Source organism: Bos taurus, chromosome 2 (genome assembly GCF_002263795.3).
Source record: "Bos taurus isolate L1 Dominette 01449 registration number 42190680 breed Hereford chromosome 2, ARS-UCD2.0, whole genome shotgun sequence".
Lineage (NCBI taxonomy): Eukaryota > Metazoa > Chordata > Mammalia > Artiodactyla > Bovidae > Bos > Bos taurus.
The window spans coordinates 95,950,029-95,959,300 of NC_037329.1; positions in this window are offsets into that span (position 1 = coordinate 95,950,029).

The following is a 9,272-nucleotide window of genomic DNA, read 5'->3' on the forward strand; positions in this document are numbered from 1 at the left end:
ACAGCATTCACTGTATGGTTTTAAATCATGTCAAGTTGTCAGCGTCCTCATTTGTAAATTAAGGGGATTAGGCTAGATGTTCTCTAAGGTATTTTCCAGGCCTAAAAGACTCTCAGTCTATGAACTCTATAGCCCCAGTACCTAATAAATATGAAAGAAATGGACCAAATCTATTGTAATTCTAAAAGGACTCCAACCTTGGGTGTCATGATACAATAATCAGAACACAGCCTTAAAGAAACTTGATAAGAATCCTGGCTGGGTCTCAAAAGTGGGGATAATACCAAAGTTCCCAAAGAACTGAAAAAGAATTGAAATGTGTGAAATGTGATAACAAATCTGAAGGTCTTCGAACGTTGTTGGCTGGCACGGAGTAAATGATTGTTTTCTCAATAATCCAAGACTTAATCAGTATATTTGCCAGATTGCCCAAGACTGTCATTTCCATTCCCTGGATCTAAACTCCCATTTTGAACCCTGCAGCTGGATGTGGAGAGTGACACTTGTGAGGACTAAGCCATTTCAACTTGGTGAAGTTGAGACGTGGGTACTGGTGGGACCCTAGTGATCAGGTCTTCAGGGTTCTCTAGTCCTGGGTGAGGAGAACCAGGTGGCACAGAGAAGAAGCCTGGCTATGTATTTCCCTTTGCTCCTGCTTGCTCACCTGTCCACGGTCTTTCTTCCTTCTCCCCTCCCTTCCTTCAGAAAATTAACAATATAGATTCCATGGCAGTCTCCATGCTTGGCATCAGAGTCTGAATATTAAGTAAGATTGGTGCTTACCTTAAGGAGCTTATAGGCGAGTCTGCTGCTGCTGCTGCTAAGTCGATTCAGTCGTGTCCGACTCTGTGCGACCCCATAGACGGCAGCCCACCAGGCTCCCCAATCCCTGGGATTCTCCAGGCAAGAACACTGGAGTGGGTTGACATTTCCTTCTCCGATGTATGAAAGTGAAAAGTGAAAGTGAAGTCACTCAGGTGTGTCCGACTCTTAGCGACCCCATGGACTGCAGTCTACCAGGCTCCTCCTCCATGGAATTTCCCAGGCAAGAGTACTGCAGTGGGCTGCCATTGCCTTCTCCCATAGGGGAGTCAGATACTCATAAAAATCACAGGCCCACGTGATCAGCCCTGAACATAGGGTCGATTGATGGTCCAGAAGAGGGTGAACTTGGTTCTCTTTGCAACAGATAATGGATGGGCTACAGGACATGGTGGGAGAAGGCCTCTCAGAGGTAATCCCCCCAAGGTAATTGTTCTTTATAACAGAAGTAGAATTTTTCTCCAACGGTCAAGATTTTTTTTTTTTGGTCAAGATGTTTTTGGAGTAGGGAGGGGAGCACCCTGGCAGGAGCTACACTTGGAGACATCAATAGCCCCAGCTCCTCTAGTAGAGAACTTCTATGAACTGAGCCTGCCACAGAGAAGTGTAGGAGGTAAGGAGAGGACGGAAATGGGGCTGATGTCCAAATAAGATCAGGAAGGGTGTAGACCATGCTTAAGAATTAAGAACGCCACAATAGAAAAACAAAACAAAATAACAACAGCAAAAAGACCCCAGATTTAAAAAAAAAAAAAAAAAAAAAAAGGACTTCACTAGACATGTCTCCAAAAAAGAAAAAAGATGTGCAAATGGCCCACAAACATGAAAAGATGTTCCACTTCACTAATCACAAGGGGTTGACCACTGTAAAATAATAACAATATAGTAGTCTCTTCCAGCATCACTACCTTTACACTTTGGGACCATTATTAAGTAAAATAAGGGTTACTTGAACACAAGTACTGAGATAGCATGACAGTTGAGCTGATAATCAAGACGGCTGTTAAGTGACTGACTACAGGGCGGATTCGTTGGACAAAGGGATGATTCACGTCCTGTGTGGGTTGGAGTAGGATGCCTCGCGATTTCATCATGCTACTCAGAATGGCCCACAGTTTAAAAGTTATGAATTTTTTCTTTCTGGAATTTTTCTACGTAATATTTTTGAACCATGGCTAACTGAAACCATGGAAAGTGAAACCACAGGTAAGAGGGGACTAATGTAATAAGTACTGGTGAAGATATAGAAAAATTAGAACCCTTGTGCACTGTTGGTGGGAATGTAAAATAGTGTAGCCACTATAGAAAATGGTATGAAAGTTCCTCAAAAAATAGAATTATCGTGTGATACAATAATCCCATTTCTTGGTATGTATCCAAAAGGATTGAAAGCAAGATCTTGAAGAGAGAGGTGTTTGTCCACTTTTGCTCAAAGTAGCATTATTCACAATAGCCAAGAGATGGCAACAACCCAAACGTCCATCAATGGATGAATGGCTGAATAAAATGTGGTGATCTTCATGTAGGGTGGAATATTAATATTATCTGTTGCCTGCCACAGTGTGGATGAACCTTGAGGATATTGTGCTAAATGAAATAAGCCAGTCACAAGAGGACAGATGCTCTATGATTCCACTTACATGCAGTCTCTAAAGTTCTTAAACTCAGAGAGACAGGAAGCTGAAGAGTTATTATCAAGAACTAGGAGAGGGGAAATGGGGAATTGTTCAGTGGGTATAGAATTTCAGTTCTGCAAGACGAAGAAGTTCAAGAGATCTGTTCAGCACAACAGTGTGCTTATAGTTAATTAACATGAATGTACGGTATACTTAAAAATGGTTACGGTAGTAAACTTCATGTTGTTTTTTTTAACCAGAATAAGAAAGAAAGAATTGGGAAGTCTCTTGAAGGCAATGGGCCATTCCCTGAAGTATATTAAAGCTGGGAGGGACAAGGCTACACTTGCATTTTAGACAGCAACCTCTTGGGAATGTGTCTGATGGATTGACCATGAAATGGGCTGGAGCCAGAGGGACAATTGGAGGGCTTGCCATGGCCCAATTATGCTACTGGGCTTTGTGCTCAGTTGTGTCTGACTCTTTTTCGACTCCATGGACTATATATATACGGCCCACCAGGCTCCTCTATCCATGGAATTTCCCAGGCGAGAATGCTGGAGTGGGTTGCCATTTCCTCCTCCAGGGGGTCTTCCCGACACAGGAATGGAACCAAGGTCTTGATTGGCAGGTGGATTCTTTACCCCTAGTACCACCTGGGAAGCCCATGGTCCAGATGTGGGTTAATGATAGTGTGACCAGCTCAGAGAGAAACAGGAAGGCGATATAACAGCACGCAGGAATGCAGGTGTGGCTGGGAACCGCTGTTGTCGTTCCTGAGGTGTATAACCTTGGGACTTGTCCAGCTGGGCGTGCTGTTAATACTGCCGGGAGAGATCATTTAATTCAAGAGGTCTCCTTGTTAGAAATCACATTAACCACTTGTGATTCTTGTTCTGTATGATGGGGACAAGAATCTTTAGTGTGTGTTATGGGTATTTTTCTTTTTTTTTCCCTTTCTTTTTCCTTTTTATAATCAGTGATTGTTAAAAATTGATCCCTTGTATTAATTGATTCCCTTGTATACTGTCATTCAAAGTTGCAATTTTTCTAAAGCCAATTTGAGTCCTGATTCAGCTAATATCTCTAGAAATTCAGCAACTTTCCACTGATCTTTCTGTTATCACCATTCAATGGAATTTCTCAGCGATGATATCATTCTCCATAATGAAACCTTTCTGAATCCCCACATTTGAGAAAAACTATTGCAGTGAATGTTTTCCTTTGTACAAATATTAATATATTAACATGTGGCTTCTGGAGAATAGTATGTCACAATAACCTGGTAAAAAGAACAAGGCCTCCTTGAAATTCAGGTGCTGAGGGGTCATATAGGATACTTTCACGTGAGGGACTCTATCAGACATACCATGGTCTCAGCATTATTCAAATTTTGACTCAAAATAACATGGTTCTCTATGTCATTGGCTTTGGGGATTGCTTACGAAATGTGACCATCACTGAATGCCAAAAGCCAAGAATAATTTCTTCTAAGTTAATCATGAATGATCTTTGGTAAAATAGTGTTGCTTGTTAAAATCATCTTTAATGTTACAATTTACAAAACATCAAATCTCTTGTTTTTGTCCTTTGATATTTCACTCACTGTTTCCTAGCTTGGATAAGTTATAATTCTTTTAATGTCATAACTGCTTATTTCTGCTTTCTACTACTTAGCTGTGACTTGATTTATATGTTTAATTGTTAAATCTATCTAAGAATTTTTTTTTGTATAATGTGAATTAAATTGTTTTTCAATATTGCCGGCATCAAGAAATAAATCCTGGAGGGGTTTTACTTCTCCATAAGGCAGACAATTTGCATCTTTTGTAAAGTGCTTAGCACAGTACAAAAATGAGGTAATTTAAGCCAGAGGAAACAATTTTTTTTCACTCCATCTCTCCCTTGGAAAATATCTAAAGTACAGTGGTCACATATCTAATTTTCCTTGAAGGTATTTTTGGAGAGAATCCAGGAAAACCACCCTTTGTGAAACCGATGAATGTTTTATCTGTAAATTTGGTCCCACTCAAAAAAAAATTAACTACCAAACATGTTTAAGTGTCTATGTTAGTTACTGTGGTACAAATTATATTCACTAAAAGTTTCCTGCTGAGAAAAACCATGAAGTACGTAAGATGAATGCCTGCAATGTGATTATTCTCTTTGGGAGCTAGAAAATAACTGCTTAGAAAGATTATGCATGAGGGTAATTGCTGTTTAATGGAGAAAAACTGAGGAAAATAATTATACGAGAGAAGGAGATATTTCCTAACCATCTGTCATTTAAAAATAAGAAACAAAAAAGAAAATATATAGTATATTTTTCAGAAAGACTTGGAAGGGATGCCAAAAGGTAACACTCTAATGGGACACACACAAAAGAACTTTACATGAAGCAATCTGAGATTGCTATGTGTAAAAGTCCTTGTAGAGCCATGACCAAGGTGTGTTTTACTATGACAGTCAATTACCTTTATTTGACATCTCTCCATAGCTGCAGTGGAGGACACACCCAAGTGAGATGTCAGTCATTGGAAGCAGGAGGCGCCATTAGAAAGATAAATCATTCCAGGGGGTGGGAGGGGGAAGGGGAAGGGGTGAGGGGAGTGGAGAGGACAAGGTAAGGTGGCCTTTAATCTCCTCTTAATCTCCTATTTAGTGCATTGAAGAAATATGAGGAAGCTAATAAAGGTCTATATTTATGAGCATATATTGCATATTCAGATAGCATCTTATTGATGTTCTCTTCTGTTGGAGCGGCATTCTTCAGTCTATAGACATGAGCCCCTGCAACATGCCTATCGGAGTTCTCCAGCCCTGCCTCGGAGGAGCTGATGGTCTGGAGGCAGAGGAAGGAGCGGCCCTGTGAATTATTCAGTGTGACTGGTTTGCTGTTGTTCAACAACACAGGAATCAGCAACCAGACAAGACAACAATAGAAGAGATGCTAGGCAGTATGTGATTAGCGTGCAGCTGGGAGAAATCTGCCTTTCCTCTAAACTTCCAGAGCACTTTGTCTGTGCTTCTTATGGCACCTCCTTTCTCCTCTCTTATGTTACTGTTGTTCCTGGGTTTTCCCCCTACTCAAGAGTGAATGACTGGCGGGCAAGCTCCAGTGCCGATTCTTCTTTGATCCCCCACACAGAGCCTAGCCTAGGCCTGCCGAGCGTTGCCACTGGTGAACACCTGTTATTTGAATAAAAGGAGGGACACAGACAGTGTTTGGGTGTGAAGGGCATGGAAGGAGGGGCAAGGGTTTATGTGAAGATTCTCATGTTGATCAAAAATGGATTTAAATCAAATAATAAATGTCTGAAGCAGACATTGCTTTTTACCTCTATAGCATCCATTCATCTTTTTTTTTTTGTAGTGAGGACTACATGATCTTCCTTTGGAGAACTGTGACTCCCCTGTTGCATGTCCCCTTGGCCTAGACAATCTCGCTGTCATGGAGACGGAACTCAGGCAAAACAAGGACAAAAATTGACAGTGATTCACTCTGGCGATAGCCTGTCAGCTAGGACAATGGAGATTATCCATTTGGTCGGCCATCCTTTGGCAGATTAAAGACGGCTATCCATTATCAGTCTCTTCTCCCACTAAGAGGTGGAGCCTGTGACCCGCCCCTTCAGTCTGGGTAGGTTCTGTGACTGCTCTGACCAAGAACAAGTGAACGTGACTGCCGGTTTCAGTGCCTAGCTCTCACAGACCTCTTCCACTTTTTGTCCCTTAGCAGGTTTGCTCTTGGAGCTCTGAGGCACCCTTTAAGTTCAATTACCCTGAGTCCACCATGCTGTAAGGAAGCCAAAGCTAGCCACACTGAGAGGTCCTGCAAAGAAACCCATGTCCAGCCAGCACCCAGTGGTTCCAGCCATCCTGGCCCAAGTGCCTAACACGTGAATGAAGAAGCCTTCACGTGACCCCAGCTTCAGAAGCCATCTGACTACAGCTGCATGACTGGCCCCTATAAGAGCTGCCCAGATGAACCCATTAACCCCCAAACCATGAAAAATGACAGTAAATTATTGTTTTGATCCGATAAGTTTTGAGGTGATTTGTTACACAGCAAGATAACTAGAACACATCTAGACTCCCAGCTCTTCAGAAGACTGTTGTGCAACTTTTCCTTCCAGTTTCAAAAGAGTTCCCTTGTTCCACCATTACAATTTTTTTGAAAATTTATTTTGCTGCACTGGGCCTTAGTTGGAGCTCTCAGAATCTTTGATCCTCATTGTGGCATACAGGATGTAGTTCCCTGACCAGGGCTAGAATCCACACCCCTGCACTGGGAGCATGGAGTCTTAAGATACTGTACAACCAGGAAAGTCCCATCCTTCATTAATAATTATAATACTGCCTTGTGTTCTGGTAGCATGTAAAGTGTTACTAGCATGCTAATTGTGCATCATCTCATCTGTTTTTTATGTACCTCTGTTTCTCATCCACAAAATGAGGTTATAAGGTCCTTTTATCATGGAGTTGACATAAGGTAAAAATGAATTAATATCTATAAAGCAGTTCAAGTATTGACTAGCAAAAAGTAAAGGCTCAATGAGTATAGCTTTTGTTATTTAAAAAAATAAATGTATCAATAATATTCCTGTGAGGTAGTTGAGACCGTTAGCCTTAAATAGGTTAAATCAGAGACTGCAAAGTGGCCGAAAAGGCCAAAGTTGGCCTGCCCAATTTAAGCAAATATTTGAATCAACAGTAGCCATTTCAAAACCTGATGGATTTCATATGAATATCTGTAATTCTGGCTTATTGCAAAAATGGGACTATCTCTTAGCACTGGGCCTGCATTCCTGGAAGGTACCTGCTGGCTCTTGCTGGCCAGTAACTTTGCCCATTCCTGTGGAGCCTGGGTTCTCCAGCCCACCATTGCCCCAGACTTCCCACACTCACATCCACAACTTGTGTTTATTTAGACAACTTGCCTGGCCCTTAGGGACGTGGGAATTTGTAATTCAAAAAAGACAGGAAAGATGAAGAAAGAGAGAAGAAGGATAAATCCCGTAAGTAGACATGTTCTTTTCTGACTGTAGCTACATTGGCAAATCCTTTAATAATCAAAAAGTGCTTTATTCTGTAGGAGGACCAAATCCACCTTTGTAGAACTGGAACCTATTTCAACCATTGAGACAAAACAAATGTTCAATTCGTAGATGTGTTTTTTTCAAAAACTTGCAAAATCTTATTTCTTGTCTTGGAGATGCTGTCTCTCTTTAGGGAGAACTTTGGGATGTCTAGGAATGTGTTTGTAAAATAGGCCAACATATTTTAAAATATTTTCTTTGAAGGAGATGCTTTCTATGGAAAATCCTTATTTAAAGTTATTTAGATCTCCTTTGCAATCTTACTTTTCTGTGTGGTCTCAGTATTAAATTTACCCCTTCAGGACTAGGATTGCTATCTTTTCAGAAACAGTGTCTGTTCTAAGAGATTCTGTACTCTTCCAGTAATTAACATCCTTTTAGGGTCCTTTGATTTGCTGCTTTGTCCTGAATTATTGGAGCCATTCGGCATCCACATTTTATCCCAAGGGAGGCTGTAGTTACTCTCATCTACAATGGCATAGTATGACTTTAAAGATACTCTGTCTTCCATGTGAGTGTGTTCTGTCTCCCCTTTTCCCTCCCTGCTCAGAAGTGAACCTGGCTGTCACCTCGAAGCTGACTTTCCCTCTAAGTCAAGGCCTCAACCTGGTCTACTGACATGAGAACACTGTGGCTCATTTTTAGTAGAAAGGTTTTTAGTCTTTTATTTATTTCTTCTCTTTCCCTTTCCCTCCAAGTTCACTCCTTCCTATATGACAACATTGCTTTTGGCATATACCACACTTTTCCATCCTCTTTTTCTTTCAAATTTCATATGGTTTTGTTTTAAATGGTATGGCTGTAGACTGAAACCTACAATATCAGAGTAAGTCAGGAACATCAAACCTCTACTACATACCCAGTTCTGAACTGGAGATCCCAGCATGCCTTGCCACCCTGAACACCCCTGATCTCCTCTGATCGTGGAGGCTAAGTAGGGTCGAATCTGGTTAGTACCAGGATAGGAGACATTGTAGATATCATAAATTCTTTCACGCCTCAGATTGTGTCTTTGAATTTCTACTTCCCAACATCTGCAGCTTCCTATGAACCCACACCTCTAAGGTATGGGTAAGCCAACTTTTCCGTTCAGTTTCATATGAGTAGAGGGAGTCTCAGCCCTAATCTTTGTCCTCAGTGTTCTCTGTATGAGGCTGTATCTGTACGAGCTACAGCCTTGGACAGATGGGAATGGAAGATGGGAAGGTATACAGCTGAAATTCTGCTCTCTTCAACTGTGGTGGGTTTTGTTTGCTTCAGTTCCATGGTGGTATTTATATTTATGTTTTTTTAATTTGTTCATTGAGGTATAGTTACAATACACAATTGTTTAGTCGCTAAGTCGTGTCCAACTCTTTGTGACCCCATGGACTGCAGCATGCAAGGCTTTCCTGTCCTTCACCATCTCCCAGAGTTTACTCAAACTCATGACCATTGAGTTGGTGATGCCATGCAACCATCTCATCCTCTGTTTTCACCTTGTCCTGCTGCCTTTGGCCAAAATATTGGAGCTTCAGCTTTAGCATCAGTCCTTCCAATGAATATTCAGGGTTGATTTCCTTTAGGTTTGACTGGTTTGAACTCCTTGCAGTCCAAGAGACTCTCAAGAGTCTTCTCCAGCACCACAGTTTGAAAGCATCAATTCTTTGGTGCTCAGCCTTCTTTATGGTCCAACTCTCACATCCATACTTGACTACTGAAAAAGCTATAGATTTGACTATACAGACCTTTGTCA